This window comes from Amblyomma maculatum, chromosome 6 (genome assembly GCF_055883805.1).
Source record: "Amblyomma maculatum isolate TAMU_Amacu chromosome 6, ASM5588380v1, whole genome shotgun sequence".
Lineage (NCBI taxonomy): Eukaryota > Metazoa > Arthropoda > Arachnida > Ixodida > Ixodidae > Amblyomma > Amblyomma maculatum.
The window spans coordinates 83,027,333-83,046,147 of NC_139349.1; the positions used below are offsets into that span (position 1 = coordinate 83,027,333).

Consider the following 18,815-nt stretch of genomic DNA (forward strand, 5'->3'; position numbering starts at 1 on the left):
CTTCAGATCGATTTATGTAACATTGCTCAATGGTGCATCAAAACTACATATGGCACTAAGCATAGTCAAATGTAAAACAATGAGTGTATGCCGACAAGCGAAAGTACCTGAGCGTTCACGCTAAATAACACTCCTCTTCGGTCCGCGCTGTCATACAGTCGCATTGGCGGTAACTTTCCCTTCCTTATAAAGTTGGAAACCTCGCACAGCCAGATTACTAATAACACTAGGCCGCGTGCTAGCTTACATAAGGCGTAATTTCAGCAAATACCTCTTTCGCTAAAGCTTCTTCTTTACAAAACTTTTGTCCGCCTTTATTCGAATTTGCTTCTGTCTGGAATCACAGTGATAATAATTTATCTCATGGTGTTGAAATAATTCAAAACAGTTCTGTTCGATCATCCTTCTTAATTATAACCGAACCGCAAGCATAACGTCAATGAGATTTACTCTAAAGGTTTGCCTTGTCTATCACTGCATCGCAAAATATTTCCCATTGGCCCGCTTCATAAAATATTTGCCATGAATTTATACGTAGTAAATTCATTATTTCGCCCACTATCGCTCCTTACGTGTCGATCATCAGTCTAAGATTGCTCTTCCTCACAGTCGCACTAACATGTTTTATAATTCATTTTCGCCAAACACACCGAAAAGACTTGAACCGTGCACTTTTCCTCAGATATCGCGTCCGTAACCGATTACGCGTTTTTTAAAAGATCATTGTCCGCGCTTCTTTCTTCTTATTTTGTGAAGTAATCTTAGCGCCCCTTTGTTGCCGTTCTTTTTCATTGCTTTCGGGATATTACTGCGGTTTGTGCTTTGATTCTTTATTGCAATGTTATACTCATTATTATTTTTTTTCTTGCACATTGGCTTGTTACGCTGATCATGTTTAACTGTTTTTTTGGCACATTTTACCACGCTTATGTTTGAAGTTTCTATGATTTAAACCAACTCCTCTCTCAAATGCCTCGACGACTGAGGGCGTGCGAAATAAATAAAAACTCACGTTCATAGCGTAGTTTCTCCTCCCCGGAGTTCTTAATCTTCAATTTCCACTGACACCGGACAGCACGAGTTAATACTTGCCCTAAACATATATCGACTTGCGGCCACCGCAGGCGGCGTTCGACACCGCAACCTATAGGGCTCAGCCGCTCAACGCTTATCCACTGTTTCGTCACGAAGGGTGTGCTCTACAACAAAAGACTTGAGGGAGACGGCTCCCCTTGCGGGTCATGGTTGGCGTCCATTTATAGTCGCTTAATCAGTTCGCTTTTACCTGCGCCTCTTATTAGCGCACAGTCGCAAGGTAGCACATGATGTGAGGAACCCCGCATTTCATAGATATAAAGCCCTAGCTGTTTTAACCATGTCGTACGACCGGGCTTGCGTGGCCTATAGAGTACAGTGACTGCTGGATGGGATTCAATTAATGGTCCCAGTGTGTTCGATTCCCATTTCAAAGGAGGTATACCGAGTCGGCAGCTCCTGCTATGTATGCTCATGATGTCGTCCAATCCGCCGAAAAATCAGTGCCCGCCCATGTCCCCTGCCAACTTCCAGCTGCCAAAGCCACGGTTGTTATAATTTGCTCACGACGTCGCCAACCACCGGGTTTTCTAGAGAACGGGTTCTTTGACGCCATCGCGTTAGTATATGGTCATCGACAAGAGTACAGAGCAAGCTGCAGACGGTCAGTATCGGGCAGCAGGAGAAGAGCAAACCGATCGCGCCACCCCCTCCCATCCACTCTCCTCCGTCCTGGGCAGGACTGGCCTCTGCTCCGAGACTGGCTTCTCTTCCCGCCAGTCCGCGCGAGACGCGTGCAGCAGCTCTCCGTGGTCGGGCCACGCGTGGTCGCGGCGTGGGCCCCGGCGACTGCATCAGCAGCAGCAGCAACAGCGGCAGACAGACACTGCACGGGGGTCAACGCCTTTCCCCCCAGTCTGGAAGGAGGCCCCCCTCGCCACCCCACGTCGCCTGTCTGCTGCTCTGCTTGCGTCTGCCCTACAGGGCCTGCAGGTCTCGCTCTACTCTCGCGCCGCCCTGCAGTGTGCCCAGCACTGTCTGCGCACGTGTTTCAGAGCAAATAAAGTAAAAGAAAAGAAGCGGCCGCGCACGAGCCGTCTGGAGCCTCACAGCAATATAAGCAGCGATGGTTTTATGTCAAGTCCACAGTGTCACTTTGTGCATTGTTTCTGCCAGGTGAAGATGGGAAGACACAAGAATGCGAACAGCGAATTAACTAACTAAAAGTTGGATGACGCTTCAGCGACCCCACGGAACCAGTTCGCAACGTAGCACAGGTGCATACAGGGAGGGTATGTATACAGTCCGCGAGGAGATCGACGCGAACCCGTCGTTTTGTCCTATATAGGAACGCTCCCCGGCAAGCCGAACTTGTCAAAACTCTCGGTTTCAGACGTGCTGAGTGTCGAGAAACGCGAGTATACCGAAAGCGATGTTCTTACTTGATTTACGGTCACAAAAAAATAATTAAAAAGGGAATGAAACATCAGCGCATCCATTACTTGAGTTGCTGCTTCCAGAAACTTGTCCGGGAAGAGCGAACGGTTCTTTTTAGGCATGCAGAACGCCTCAATGTCCACAAAGCGTAAGCGCTTCGCCAAAGCAGCATAGACGGGAAACGCTGATAAACCCTTCACTATATAGCTAGCTCTTTCGTCAACTGTGCGCGCAGAAGAAGCCCTTCTTCGAAAATAAGCAAAAAGAAAACTACCACTCTCTATCCGATGGGGCCGTGAAAACGTGAACACGTGCGCATATATAGGCCGCAGCACGCAGACGGTCTCGTTCTGTCCATCCAAGCGGAAACGAACAAAATAGAGCCATGCCAATTGAATACCGTTTGAAGCGAGCACTGGAGTGGAACGATCGGACAGGCCTAGCGTTGCTTCTCAACTAGGCTTCCCAGCACGATGCACTGCAGCACAGTCAAGGCTATAAAGGAGAAAGCAAGCCTGCTGCGTTTTCTGTGTGTCTGCAAATAAAGTATTAAATTAAAATAACTGATTTCACGGTCCGACGGAGATAACTTTTCCGCTCTTTACATCAATTTCTTGGCGCTGAGAAGCAATCAGTTTGGAGAGACGGGAAGTTCGACGACAGACGTGCAAGTCTGACGACAAACATGAGTTGTACGAAAGGAGTAAGTTGTAAACAGTTGGCGCAATTTTTAAGAGGGGCACGAGTCCTACAACAGGCACGGGTTCCGACGACATGCCGGAGTTCTATGTAACCAACATCTGTGAAATGAGAGGCATGGCTCGACGACTAATTTCAGGTATGCGGCAAGCGTACGCTCTGTGTAAAAAAAAAAAAAAAAAAAAAAAAAAATAGGGGGGGGGGGGGGGGGGGGGCGAACACACAACCTCCGTATTGAAAGGCATATGGCGTGACAGGATCAATGGCTGTCCGTAGATCCACGTTCGAGCAGATGCACCTCACTACTCGCTTAATCACTAGTGCCTCAATCATGCCTTTATTAGCATACAGTCGTAAGTTACCACATTATGCGGAACACCACTCCACATAGATATAAAACTTCGCTTTAACCAGGTCGTACGAATGTGCATGTGGCTTAAGTGCCTATAGTGTCCGACTCGCATGCAGGATCCAAGAGTCCCGGCAGCTCATATGACAGGGCTTGAAGTAATCCAATTTCTGTTATTTAAGTACTTTTACGGCAATTTTCAATGTAATAAATTAATTTTCTGTTCGAGTAATTTAGTAATGTAATTCATTAGTTTAGGCTAGTAATTTTACAGTAAAAGTAGTTAATTCCTTTCGAAATTACCTTTACTAAAGTACACCACTGATCTTTGTGGGCAAGCCTGCGGGCGAGCGTAATTAAAGGGCAGATATGGCAACCATTCCCCATGCATGCAGCAACACATGACCGATATGAGCACATTCCGCATGCAGTGAAAGTAACATATAGCGTTTATTGATGGTAAAAGATCAGGAGCGGTTTGCTTTCTGAGCTAAATGGATCTCAGTTTTTTTCTTTCTTTAATGTCGGGGTAAATGACTAACATTTTATCGTTTAGCAGATGAACCTGCATGCGGCAATTTGGGGTTCACTCTGCACCAAAGCGGAAGGCTCACGCTCGCATCTGGTATCATCGCGATCAAAGTAAACCCAAGCAGCGCGACGCCTACACATTTCGTTATTATTATTATTATTATTATTATTATTATTATTATTATTATTATTATTATTATTATTATTATTATTATTATTATTATTATTATTATTATTATTATTATTATTATGTAGTCGAGAACATACACGAAGGCGCGGCTTTATTAATATGCACCGCTTTCCATACACACACATGCAATCTTCAACGTGCACGAAAAGCCACAACCGCAGTGTCCCCTAATTTTTAAATCATATACTGGCGGAGCACTTATTCGCAGGCAGTCGCTGACCTAAATTTGCAACGCTTTGATGAGAACACGAAGTAAGGAAGTCGTGGATAAGAAATATCATTGGCATCGATAGGGTACTCGTGAATATAAGGAAAAACACTTTCTTGAATAGCGTCATCGCACAAAGGCAATTAGGCTTAAACTTAGCCCACGTTCGTGGATCGTGATTCGAATCACATGATGTGTGTGTTTCTTTTCTTTTTAGTTTTACACATTTCCACTTCTCGAAATTTGCCGTCCTTTTTCAACTTAGCAATGCAAATCTGTCGAATGTTAAGCATATGGAGTTTAAGCATTGTTTCTGAGGTGAAATTCAACAAGGTTGACGACTGGGCACGTTGGTAAGGGTTCATACTTAACCAGCCAAAGGACGAGACAGAACAAGGACGAGCCTTGTCCCTGTCCTCTTCTTTCCTGTGTCTCGTCCTTTGGCTGGTTAAGTATTTCTAAGGTGACCTGGTTGCTTAAAGAAATTAGAAGCGACGTACTACCACACTGAGTTCATGCCCCCCCCCCCCCCCCCCCATGCGGAAATTAATGTCATCTAATACTGTCATTTAAGATGGTTCTTTGAATTCCGAACCGCACAAAACATTGTCGGCGCCCTCTCAAGTGGAGAATTATGATTTGCCCCATATACTGCCTTGCCTGCTCTTACCTGCATGGGATACCGCAGCGTGTCACTGCAGGCTCCTTTAAAAGCAGCTGCCTCATGACATTTCCACATTGATAACAAGGCATGAAAGTAATCCACTTAATTTTCATTGATTTCAGAGAGGACCGTTTTGGACAACCGTAATCCCCGCCTGCGGCAATTATTCCTGAACGAGAAGTATATACACGGTGCGGCTTTGTACCTGCAGGCATTCTTGACACTGACCGCGGCACATGCGTTTCTCAGAAAATCATATATCGCCAAGGCGTTCGATTATGTGCCCAAATGACAGCTTCTGTCACTGTCACTAAGAAACTTCGAACGTTATACGTGACGCAAAGTTGAATTAGTGTCCGTAGCCACCTGGGTAGTAATATAGTATACCTATAAGACGAGGGCCCCAAACTCATCGCCTCCTGTGAGTTTTGTTGGCAAGATTTTCTTTCCCACGGGGCACGGGAAAAATAGAAGAGGAAGAAAATTTGCGCAGGACGACAAACTGCCAATAGCGATGAAAGGATGACATACCCACGAAAAAGAAATCAAAATATAGCTGGCACAGCGCTTCCATATAACCGTTAAAATATGTCGGCACTGCGGGCCACATAACTTATAGAGGATTATGCAATATGCATGCCGCGTTAAAAATGCAGTAAGTGTTGTACCGATAGGCTAAGAAATTGCTCAGCGCTTCTCGTTGAGTGGCATTGGTGAGATACTTTTATGTGCATATTTAACAGCACAGGCTCATCAACGTTGCGAAACGCAGGGCTCAGAACAAGTTTAGAATGAACCGTCGACACGAAAAAAAAAAAAAAAAAAAAAAAAAAAAACGAAATTGCGTTTCAGCTGTGAACGGGTGCGGAATATACAATTTAATTTAGTGCTCACAAGTGTCCGGCAAGGAGTGAAAAGCAGGTAAAGCTGAATTCCTTTCGTGATCGATAATTCACTTCACATTTTTCTTTCTATAGATCGTACATTCCTGTGAAGACGCGGCTTGCTGCACAATATTTTTCAACGGATCGACATGTCTGCGCCCAACGGTTCTGGCCGTGCAGTTCGTTGTCGCGTCCCCAAATCTGGCCTCGAGCCTCCCGCCCCGCTTTCGTCTCATGATAATAAGACAAGAAGCAGGGAGACAAAGCTCACAACTATCGAGCACGGCCAAAAACGGATGGTCCCATACTCTAAACACGAATAACCCACAAGTCAGTCCTTTAACGTAAATGATTGACTTATGGGGGAGTATACTCTCTATGCAGAACCAGAGTATGCTGCTGAAGCAGGGGGCTGGGGCAGATTTTATCAGTAAAATGCGGAATGCCCATTGTTGGCTAGGAAGCAGGTTCCTCACTCGAAAACATACCAAGCTATATCGCAATGACCAAGACTTTAACCGAGCACACTAAACACGAATAAGCCCATTAGGGAGTGGAAAGGGCATATCACGTCAGCGCACTCCCTCGTAGGACCACGGCATTCTCTCTAAATTCTGGGGTAGAATAGCATCGCTAGAAATGCAGAAACCTATGGAAGCAAAGGGGAGCTCACATTAACTTTAAAACCAGGATTTTAACTGGGCTTTTAACGCCCTCCAATTGCTAACCGCAAAACGCCGGGTGCAGCCGTTATAGGTCCCCTGCCATCGCTAATTGCATGAAGTAAATATGATTTGAGGAGGGAATGTGCCTCCATTGCCAATATTCAATAGTATATAGCATTCCGTATATTTAGTGCCGAAAATCTATATACCCCTAAATATGAAGAGAACGCCGCGGCCCTGCAAGGCAGTGCGCTATAGAGGACATGATACCTCTTTTTTTACTCCATTATGGGCTTAATTACTTGTGTTTAGATGACATGTTACTCCATGTTTACTCCTTTATATTTAGAGAAATGCATCTTTAGAGAGTAGACAAAAGCAACTAGCTAGATTATTTCGCTTTTTCCGTTAAAGCTCCCGCGCCAACAACAAGTGTACACAAGAACACTATAAAAGCACAATTTCAACGAGAGATCGAGAGGTCCTTAAGGTTACTGCATTCGCCGTGTCTGTCCGTTGCACTAGAGTCGTTATACAAAAAGATATAACCTTCTGCATGTTTCCGCGAATAACGTGCATGCAGCAAAATATTTCCCATGTGTATGCTGAAATATGCTACCCATGAACTTGGCAAACGCCAAGTCCCCACTCTTTGTAAGTATATCTGCAGCGGCAGAAGGTTGACGTTGCTATTTACGAGCTGCAAAATCCCCCCGTTAATTCCTTCTCAATACATTTTGTTATTTTACGTATCTATAACTAGTCAAGAAAAAAAAAAAAGCAAGCATATTATTGCTTGAAGCTAGCATAACCTATTTGTCATGATTGCAGATTCTATAAAGAATAGAAATTTTCTTCTCCAATACAATGCAAGACTGTTGCGAATAAACCACCTCGTAGCGTGTGAGCTACAAAAAAAAAAAAAAAAAAAAAGGGGGGGGGGGGGGGCAAAAAAAAAAAAAAAAGAACAGGATGTGGATTATTTGGTTAGGCCTAATGCGAATTAGGTGTGAAAACACGTCGAGTTTCACTTTGGCTTTGCGGTTCGAGGTTTGGTTTCAGAGTCAAGCAAGCTTCAGTTAAAAGATGCGAGAAATCCGTGGACTTTGGCGGTATAGAGCCGGGAACGTTTCACTCACTTTAACAGGGCAATGCGATAGCGACTTGTTCTGCGCCGCGGTTGTGTGCGGGTGGAAGTAGATGAAGACATGATACGCAAAGCACACCGCAGCACGAGAGACGGGAATTAAGAAACGCGATATATTTGGCTGCGATGTCTCCGCAAAGAAGTTCGCCCCTGGTTAGCGGCGCAGCCAGGGGAGGGGTGTCTCGGTGCCAATACACCCCCAAATTTTATTAAAGCAAAAAGAAAAAAAACGAAAAAAAAAACGACTAGAGCTGTTGGAATGGGCTGCAAGAGAGGTTATATTCGGCTTCCCGGTAGCACTTTGCGTAAAAATGACTGTATCTGTATTGCACCCACGCGTTCCACCAAGTGCCATAAAGGACAACTGTGATATAACACAGCATTTCTAAAGCGTAGAGAGTTCAAGCGTTTTCACGAAATCGTGATCGAAGAAGGGGTCTAGCCGCCACCAAGCGCCACCAGATGGCAGCAGCGAACAGAGGCGCAGGATTTCTGCTGACCCACGAGGCCTTTCATGGTGCGATGTGTTGGGTTATGAACTGACAATTCCCGTTTTATTTTGCGAAGTTATTAGTAAGGATAAAACACGGTGCTTTGAACGCACTAACTAGGTTAACACTATATAGGTTAACAAAGTGCCTAAGAAAGCTTAAAATGTACGGTTGATTTAAATATACGCTTGTAGATAAAGCCTCTGCAGTTTGTGGTACATATTAAGACTATTAGTTAGGGCACAACGTTTCGGATAAGACAGCAGGCCCCTAGCAGGTAGGTGTAGCTTGTGACGAAATCATTGTATACACTGCGCACTGTACGCAAAACTATAGCATTGGAGCAGATAAATTGCACATGAACTCTATAGCGCGACCTATACACAACTCCTGCTTAACATGGAGCACATTTACCAAAGCTTATGGAGACAGTGTAATCGTCCAATATATATGATCTGCATACCTTATGCAGTCAATGGCAAGGCAACTCATTTCTTTCACAGCAAGTGTCTGATGCTAAGTATAGCCTTATTCGATCCAGTACACAAATTATCGAGATTACAGGCGAGGAAACCACGAGTCAGATCTCGCAGCGGGCAAATTTTACAAGTTTTAGAAGCAGTACAGGCAGACTGCAGGCATTCATACTGCGCAGATATTTCGACCCCTTGTGTGAAATTGCTGAAGGTGTATTCATGAGGTGCGTTTTTCTAAGGCTGCGGCATTTGTTTGTTATTTTTGCGCGGATGGCGTTATTGTAGGCTTTATACGCGCGCCCCAAAAGCGCAGGCGGGAGGCGTGCGTGACGTCACATGTTTTACAGTGAACTGCTACCGCCGTGCTGTGGTGACATCGCTTCAGCTGTCGCGCCAATGGATCATGAGCTGGCGGCGTGAAAAAAATGCTAGAAATCGGCAGTTATGACATAGAAGCGGTAGTGCGAACACCAGTTATTCAGATATCGAGATCGGGGGCTATATACCAAACGACTATGATCTACCTGTCTGATCAAGTCACGAAGAGTACAGTCAGGCCAAGTCGGCGCACCCTGCAGATATACAGCTGTGCATATTACAGCCTACATTGATATGCATCGGACAAGTTTATCTAGCCGGCACCTCAACGCAAGTTTATCTAGAATTTAGAACACCAAGGAACCACAATCATTAATAGCTTCAGTGCGCCGAAAATCCGAAAATCAGCCGTTGCATCACGGAGGGGTTTTTACAAAACATAAGCAGTAGCAACGGTGTCGTGACTGCTCTAAATCTGAAAGCAGGAAGCTCACTATCATTAGCAAACAATAAGGAACCATTTTTATTTCGTGGTTTCTTGCTACTGCAGACTCAGACCTGCGTGCGTTCAAACTTTTTGCATAAATGAGCATATCAATGCTTTGCGTTCCAATCTAATGCCGCCCGCCGGGTGAATTTGACGTGCATATATCGCGGTATTTTTAAAATACAAAACCATCCAAGTGAGGGTTCATAATTTTGCAGTCTGCTTTAGGGTGTACTGGGCTTTTCTTCAAGAAAGACGACAACGAATTTGCACTGTAAAATAACATGCTTTTAAATCTTTTTGATTACATGTGTTCCTGTGGCCTCTGGACGCAGAAGTAGCCAATAGTGGCGCTGAACGCAGCACAGAGACAGGATTAGCAGCGTAGCCGCAAGTTTGTTTAGTAGTTGCTGTGGAAGAAATGGTTGCGACAAAAAAAGAAAATCAGAAACGGAAGATTTTTCTCTAAATCTACGTCACACAACTCGATATTTTTCGGTGCTTAGCACCTTTCTGTAATGTGACATCTCTTCCCAGCACTGAACTAATGCTTCAACCATGAGGAAAACCACACTTTTGCACCCCCTCGCCTTTGCTGGTCTGGCAGCTGCGTGAATCGGAATCGAGTTCAAAAAAGGCTCCTAGCACAAGCGACGAAAGCGAAGGAACCTCCAGCAGGTCCCATACGCAGCGTGTACGTCGGTACGATCGACAGCAGCCGATAGCCGAGGAAAGGTAGAGAGAAAGGGAGGGTGCAGGGAACGCAGCAAACAGCGTGTGCGGAGTTTCGAACTGCTGTTTTCATTCTTACGAGGCTTGGTTATGGCTTATGGGACAATCCAGCGAGCCTCTACGCCGAAGCGCATGGAAAAGGTTGCAAGGTTAATTTTCGACGACACTCTTCGTCATCGAAGCCCTCCTCTGCATCCCCTGCTCAGCGTCTTGGAATAATTAAAAGCTTCAACCATCAGGCCGCGAACTCTCATGCTCGAAAAAGAGTGCCCCCGTCTCTCTCTCTCTCTTCTTCCCATTTTAAAGCAAGAAGGATGGCCAAGCCACCTCCCCGGCTAGGGCGGCCGGCAAACGAGGGGCAGTCCATCGTGTGCGAGACAGTGTACTGCCCCGCGCTGAGTTATCGCGCGGGCTACACTAGTCGGTTCGGGACCCCAAGGGCGGGTACAAGACGGGCGACCACGGCGGCGAGGCCATAAGAAAGCGCGCGAAACAGCGACGCAGTGGTGAGAGCGGGGGCGCGCGCGCGCGCGCGTTCGCGCCGCGTTTCATATTCGCATTTCCATATCCATATTCCTCGTGCCGCACGCGACGACGGCGACTCTTCCTAGGCTGCTCTCCCTCTCCTCCGTCGCGCCTACTTCTCATTTTTCTTTCCGCGCGTAAATTACGCTCGCGCTCTGCTGCGCTGAGACGATCGGCGGGAAGGAGGAGAGGCACGCACTGCAGTGTTAGTAGCCGTGTAGTGTACGGCCGCTGGTGGGGAGAAGGCGAGCAACGAGAGAAGGAGGTTTAGATAGCTGCGCTCGGCACGGGGGAAGTCGGGATGATCGTCTAGGGTCCGTCTGCACGCGGAGATCGACGCGTCTGGCCCGGTCCGCCGGGTCTGACTCAGCACGCGTGGAATGCCCCGCGCTCCCACGCTGCGCGCCGCGTTGCACCGTCTGGCTGGCGTTATCATGCGTTGCCCGCGCGCAGCTCGTGTCACAGCCGTCGCAGCGGCAGCAGCAGGGATACTTCAGATCGGCTCACCTTTCCCTCTCTCTCGCCCTTCCCTGCGCCAGTAGTTTCTCTTCCTCTTTCTCTCTTTTACTTGTTTTCCCGCCACTAGTACGCGTGAGTATGTGTGAGCGCGCGCGTTTGTCCCATCGATATTCGAAACAACGACATCGACGACGAGGACGTGCGAAAGAAGCAAGCAAAAAGAAACTCGCTATGGGATAGCAAGCGTTGCGGAGAGTCGAGGAGGAAGGCAGACAAGGAAAGGAGAAAACGAAAAGCTACGCGAAACCGACGGAAGAACCGGAAGAGGGCAAAACAAGCAAAAAGAGGAAAGGATAGCGGACGCCCGACGCTAGGGTAGTGAAAGGAAGAAGTAAGCGCAAAACAAGGGCGGCAAGATGAGATCTCCGTCGTAAAAGAAAGAGAGAAGAAAAAAAAAAATATGTAAGAGTGAGACGACTCCGCCGTCGAAGTTCGACCCTGTTCCCAGATCTTTTCTTCCTCGCTGTTGCTCCTGGCTGGCCGTGGTGCGGCGGCGGTCCTTCAGGCGCCGGCCGGCGGCGCGAGCAGCAAAACCCGACCCGCTCGCGTTACGTCACGGTCCCAGTCGTCGCGCATTGGTCCGTTTGAAAATCGGCCGCAGACGGGCGCACGTTACCACTGGTGGCCGGCCCCGTTCTTTTTTATCATTAGTTGGGTGGCGCGCCCAGTTTCCTTTTCTGGCGTCGCGCCCAGCACACGAGGCGGCGGCGCGGTAACAGAATTGATAAAGGCCAGGAATGGTCTCGCGGGCCCGGCCGTATAACGAGGGACCGTATATGCAAAGCGCGCGCGTAACGGCGGGAAGCTTGCCGGTCCGCCGTCGAGGTCGCGGCGTCTCCCGCCACTGCCGCTGTACAGGCGCACCTTTCGGCTGCAAGCAGCGATTGAAGCGCGGTAAAAAATCGGATCGCACCCTTGATGTGTTGCCTAGTTTTCGCCATCACGAAGCAGCTCTCCGACAACTACAATGACGACGGTTTGGCTTAAAAAGAGCAAGGGTGGTGGTGCAGCTCGGTGAAAGAGCGCCACGGGTAATATATTTGAACTTCTCGCGGTGTGGGCGAAAACCACATTTGCTTTTTCTTCTTCTTCGAACGTTTTATCATAGCGCAGCCGGCATCATGCATGGGACTGAGAGCGCAGGCTCTACCGATCGAAAACGGCCGGGTAAACGGCAGCACTACAAATACAGACCAATCGGCCCCACTGTGGGCTTTATGGCACTTTAAACACTTATGAATGAGGAAGAGCTATTTCTTAAACACATGCAATTCCTTTAAATGCAAGTGCAGTGACAGAAAGTTGCGCGGGCATGCATGCACGCGCTGGTATAGCACATTGCACAAGTGCAGGTTTACGGAGATCAGCATGCTTGCCTACAGCGCGAGCGGCCAGCTGAAACGAATCAAAATGTTCAGTAGGTGCTGGATTTAAGACGAAACGGCCGCAGCTTAGCGAGACCGCCTAGACATCGATGTAAGACACATGCAACATCGCACTCAAGATAGAGTGAATGCGCTATTTTTTAGTTTTATTTGCACCCCGCACATGACCATGCAGAGCGCTTGACAAGCTTTCCGTACTTGCCAAAAGCACAGTTGAGACAAAGAAAGATATGCATGCTCTAATCCCTATCAATGGCTACAAGGCTGAACAAGTAAAGGCGCACTTGCTGGCGGTACAGGCCAAGAGGTAGCAAGTCATGAAAAATATATTTTGCACCGAACATGGTAAGGCGGCATAGGCACAAAAGATATGCCAAGCTGGAAACAGCCTTCCCAATGGAAAGGTAAGAGGGACACTTGCTGCAGACAGTTGTTGTTGTGGCTGCAGGAAGAAGGAAAAGAAAATGCACGGGCCTGCTACTGGCTCTGTAGCTGAGCCACCTCCGTTGCCTCGTGCGGGCAGAAGAGAAAATAGAGAAGAAAGAAAAAGAAGAGGGAGGGAAAGACGCGCGCCGGAACAACAGCCGTCGTCCAGCACCGAAGCGGTGGCGGGTGTAATGACGGCCTACAACATATAAAAATTTGGTGGCTGGCTAGCCACCGCCGCAAGCGTAGTTGACCTAGCGTCCCAGCCCCGTAGGGTCAGAAACACCCACCCTTGCACTGCTGCAGACAGAGGCGGAGAGGTCGAAAGTTATGAAAAGTATGCATGGGAACGGATAAGGCTGAGCAAACACATGGTGCTCATGTTGCAGTAGTAGTATTAGTGAGAAAGTATGTTGCGTGACCAGTAATTATACCCAGGTAGCACATGCGACCGGCCCGATATTGGAAATTGATTGGCGACGTATGGTCCGCCAGTGGCCCGGCGTTGCCAATGCGCTGCCAATAATGGTACAGCCATGCGATAACATTGACCACTCTTGGACCAGTGATTTACATGTTCCCCCCATGATTGGCATTCATGGGCTATCAACGGGCAATAATGACCTTGTGAATATAATTGCTTGCCAACATTTTATACACAATGATATATGATGGCCAATATTACCCAGCCATCGGCAATGTCTTGCCCATATTCGCGAATCATGGCATACATTGGTAAATATTTTCCTGCCAGTATATATGGCTTGTCGACATTGAATATAGCTTGGCATTCATTGGTCAATATCATCCCGCCAGTCTTAGTGGCTTGCATACATTGTATGCATATTCAGTTCCAGTGGCCGATATTGCCCAACGAGTGGTGGCCACTAGCCTACACTGAACATATCATGGCATGCATTGGAAAATATTGTCCAGCCAGTATTGGCGGCTTATTAACATCGAATATATCTTGGCATACATTGGTCAATATCCCCCTGCCAATCGTGAAGGCTTCCCAACATTGTGTGTATCTGCAGATAAAATGGTCGACGATGACATACAACGATAAATATTGTCCTGCCAGTATAGCTGGCTTGTCGACATTTAGTATATCTTGGCATATATTGGTTAATGTTATCCCATCGGTTTTAGTGGCTTCCCAACAATGTATACTTGTTGATTCTAGTGGGCAATATTTCCCAATCAGCTGCGGCGACTGGCTAGCAGTGTACCTATCACGACATACATTGGTGAATATTGCAATATTGCTTGTCAATATTGAATATTGCTTCTCAGCATCGAATGTATCTTGGTATACAATGGTCAATATCCTCCCGCCAGTCATGTTGGCTTTCCAGCAATGTATATCTGCAATTACAGTGGTTGATGTTGCCTGGCGAAGTGTAATGGCTTGCTAAAATACCATACATAGTTTAATCAATGTTCTCTTGCCATCATTGATGGCCTGTCAACTCGAAAAATTTACTGCCATAAGATGGTCAATATTTTCCTACTAGTTGAGATGGTTTCCCAATGTTGTATCCATCATTGGTAATAGTGGTCGATATTTTATGGGCAGCTGTGATGGCTCGTCAACATTGCACGCATCATTGCATGCATTGATTGACATGATCCTGTTGGTATAGCTGGCTTATCTACATTGAATGCATTTTGGCATAGAGTGGTCGATGTGGCCCCGCCAGTTTTGGGGACTTTACAACAGTGAATATGACTGGGTTATAGTGGTCGATATTGTCCACTGAGTTTTGACGGCTGGAAAAACATTGCACATAACATGACATGTGTTGGCCGGAATTGGCTTGAAGATATTAACGATCAATTCTCAACCTGTATATCCTGATATATTTTTAACGTCCCGAACAATACTATATCGTGTCCTTCGCGATGGCTTTCAAGTATGTTTTATACATCGTAAACGATATAGTAACAGTAGTAGAGAACATTTATTCAAGAAAAATGGCTTAGGCGGTAAGGGCACGGTTGGTATAGGGCCCTCCCCCTTGCTCCAGTGGCTTAACCCCTGCCGGCATTAGGCTTCATTTTCTTGACAAACCCATGTCATAAGATAAAGGCAGAGATTCTTTGGCCAAAACATTTAGAAAGCCCCGCAATGAATGATTGGGTGGCACTACGCATGCAAGCAGTGCATGCTTTGTGCACTGTTGCCGTCGAGCATCCGTCGCGCTGTTCTCAACTGCGAAGAAGTTTAGTACAGAGGTGGAGCGCGCAGCAGTTACAGGCCCTACCATTCCTTCTATATATATATATATATATATATATATATATATATATATATATATATATATATATATATATATATATATATATATATATATATATATATATATATATATATATATATATATCTGTGTGTGCGTGCGTGCGTGCGTGTGTGTGTGTGTGTGTGTGTGTGTGTGTGTGTGTGTGTGTGTGTGTGTGTGTGTGTGTGTGTGTGTGTGTGTGTGTGTGTGTGTGTGTGTGTGTGTGTGTGTGTGTGTGTGTGTGTGTGTGTGTGTGTGTGTGTGTGTGTGTGTGTGTGTGTGTGTGTGTGTGTGTGTGTGTGTCATAAGTGTTCGGCGCGTGACACGTGCGCTGCAAAGGTGATGGGTAACCTGTACAGCTTAGAGAAGAAAACCCAGAGCACAAAGCGCAATACTATTTTCCTTATTCGTCCTTCAGTCTAACCCAGTGCATTTCACGAGTTTATGCGCTTTGCAGTGATCGCAATGACGCTATATTACTAATAACGTCACACATGTGGGCACATATTTCTGTTCATGTCTGACCTGTTTCCTTTAGCTAAATAATTCTAGGGCCTCTAGAGGCGTAGTGAAGAGAAGGTTGATCCTCTGCAGCACCCATTCTCCCCTATATCGCCACACGTGACGCGAAGTTCAACTTAGCACCTCGGAAGGTGTACCGTGTGTGGCCGATCCCACGGACGCCCCGGACCCTAACGAAATCACGCTATGTACTACGTGCCGCTCGAAGGATGCATCGACGGTCCGTGCACGCGACAGAAGGGTTGGTCAGCCGCGGCAATCACGGCAGGCCAGATGGCGGCCTCCCATGTATGCATGAGCATGCATCTAGCCACCCTGGTGCACGCGGTGTGTTGTGGGCGCCATCGTGTGACACAGCGGCTGGCAGCGGATGCATCATGCGAGCCCAAGTTTTTCGAGCCAGTCGTGACCGGCTTGATCAACGGCCACTATAGTTAAGCTATAAGCTATAAGAAAGTAGCGCTTCCGTCGGCAACATATCGTTCTACTAAAAATTGCATTCAATCTCGACAGTCTTCGGGCTTCTTCATGCGTTTCATGCGTTTCATGAAGCCATGAAGAAAGCTGTCTTCACAACGCGGCAAATGTGAATGAGGAATGCGGCAGATATATGAACTGTGCGCTGTGGGTCCTATATGATGTGGGCGACAATGAACGCAATTAAATCAGTTGCATTATGATAGAAAAACAGCGCAAAAGACGTGCACGGAGGAGAAGAACGGACAGGACGAGCGCTATCATGTCACCATACCAACTCGCCCAGATGTCTCTTCTTTTACAGTTGCATTATACCGTGCAACCTCGGAGCCAATATACAACAATGGCTTCACTTGGCCCCAATGAAGTGCATGGTCCTCATACTACGGTTTTCCCTCCCAATACTGCATACGTTTTCCAATGCAGTGAAATTCTCCAGTTTTTAGCCTTGGCGAACATGCTTCCGGCCATAAGCACTTTGGGTAAAAGTAAGACTACATTCCGTTGTCAGATGAGCGCAGCAGTATGCTACACGAGATTTACTATATATCTCTCAATATACAAAGTGCTCTGGAAGTAATTTTATTGCAACAACGTCATCAGTGATCTACATGTGCTAAGCAGCCCTACACCATTGGAAATGATTTAACGCTCTTTACTGCACTATTTTGCTATCACTTCGGGAAAATAATCCAGTGCTATACAGTACCTTGTGTTGACCGTGAAACTTCACGGATACGTCAACAGGCTGCGTTTTGATGGAGGCGAAACGAAGAGGCGTCCGTGTGCTGTGCGATGTCAGCGCACGTTAAAGATCCCCAGGTGGTCGAAGTTACTCCGTAGCCCGCCACTACGGCTTCTCTCTCTCTCTTTCTTTCCACTTTAACTCCCACCTTCCTCTCCTCCCTTACGGCGCGGTTCAGGTGTCCACAGACACAAGTGTGACAGATACTGCGCCTTTCCCTTCCTATGAACCATTTAAATAAAAAAAATTAAATGCTCGTATGCGACAGTACAGAGGAACTCACACACTCGGCGACATATTGGAGGTTTATTACTGATAAATACTAACGTCCATAAATGTACATGCTCGAAGGCGTAACACGTTCCCGCTTCGGCTCTGAAAAGAAATTCAGTGAAAAGCGGACCAGGCAAGCTGATGAAGCTTTCCAGACGCTGCGCAAATTTTAAAATAACTATATACACACGGAAAGTGTGACGACATCATTCACGCACGTACAGTATGGTTCATTGCTTGCGCTCCATGCATATGCACTGAGGTGTACGCAGCGAAGTCAATGGCACGCCGATATTCTGCCTTGCAGTGATCTATACATGCCCATCTGAGCCGTGCACCATCTACTGTGAAAAGGTAAGCTCTGCCTCACATGTTAGAGGAGTCTGATGATGCGAGCGAAAAACTATTGCTGGAGAAGATAGATTCGTCATTCAGGGCATAGTTGAAGCAACAGTCGATACAGCGACAAATTCTGTTATCTGCTGAGTAGATTATGAGCACAAAGAGTGGCTGCATAAAAAATTACCTCAATTTTCTTTCCTGACAACAAAAAAAAGAAAAAAAGAAAGCGGAATCCGAAATTACATTGCGACAACGCCGCAGCGAAGAGAGATATGGAAACGGATAAAGCATAGATGCACGAAGACATGATAAGCTAGTATAGTGAAGATATCAAGCTAAGGTTTGAAGGCTCGCAGTCAACAAAAGGGTGCAAAGGGTGCAATGCAAATTAAGCACGCAACCGATGGCGGCTACCAGGGTAACATGCATGTACAAAAAAAAAAAATAGTTGTACGTGGTTTAGCTCTGGTTAACTATAGTTGAATTGCGAAAGCAACAGTGGAAGCTTCTTTTGCCTGCTACATTATTCCCCCATCACACCCTATCAGTGTAAGATGCTATACTGTTGGGGACACTTAAGCTCACCATTTAAGGGTATGACGCGAGAGCCTAGGCTACCAGCCCACATATAAAGTCACGCTCCAACTAAGTCGTATGGACGTGCCTGCGTGCCATATATATGGGTAGCGGGAATGCAGACCGTTCTGGCAGGCTGATTCTGATATCACCCTCCTATATGAAAGGAGCGACCCGAGTTGGCAGCTCCTGCCCGTGGCATAGGGGTAACGTGAATTCAAATGTCATGGCAGGCTGATTTTGTTATGAGGAGACCGTAGCTATATCTTTTCACGGCATAACTTCGGCCACCCGAGGTATCGCTTTGGCTGTCGTATAGTATTGCTTTCGCAAAAAAAAAAAAAAAAAAAAAAAAGAGAGTCGGGAGGACATGCAGGTTAGTCCGCGTGAGCTGATGGACACAGATGGTACAGCGCAGGACTGATTGGAG

At 46.7% G+C, this 18,815-nt stretch overlaps 1 long non-coding RNA gene across 3 annotated transcripts in view; it reads right to left on the reverse strand.

Annotated features, from left to right (window-relative positions):
• LOC146186122 (uncharacterized) overlaps window positions 1–18,815 on the reverse strand; it is a 129,339-nt gene that overhangs the window by 53,116 nt on the left and 57,408 nt on the right. Inside the window, exon 3 of one of the 3 annotated variants that reach the window (XR_014708080.1) lies at window positions 17,446–17,569. The exons of the other annotated variants lie outside the window; for them this stretch is intronic. This is a non-coding gene — a long non-coding RNA (uncharacterized LOC146186122). Of the gene's footprint in view, window positions 1–17,445; window positions 17,570–18,815 lie in introns of those variants that run through there. 3 annotated transcript variants of the gene reach the window in all.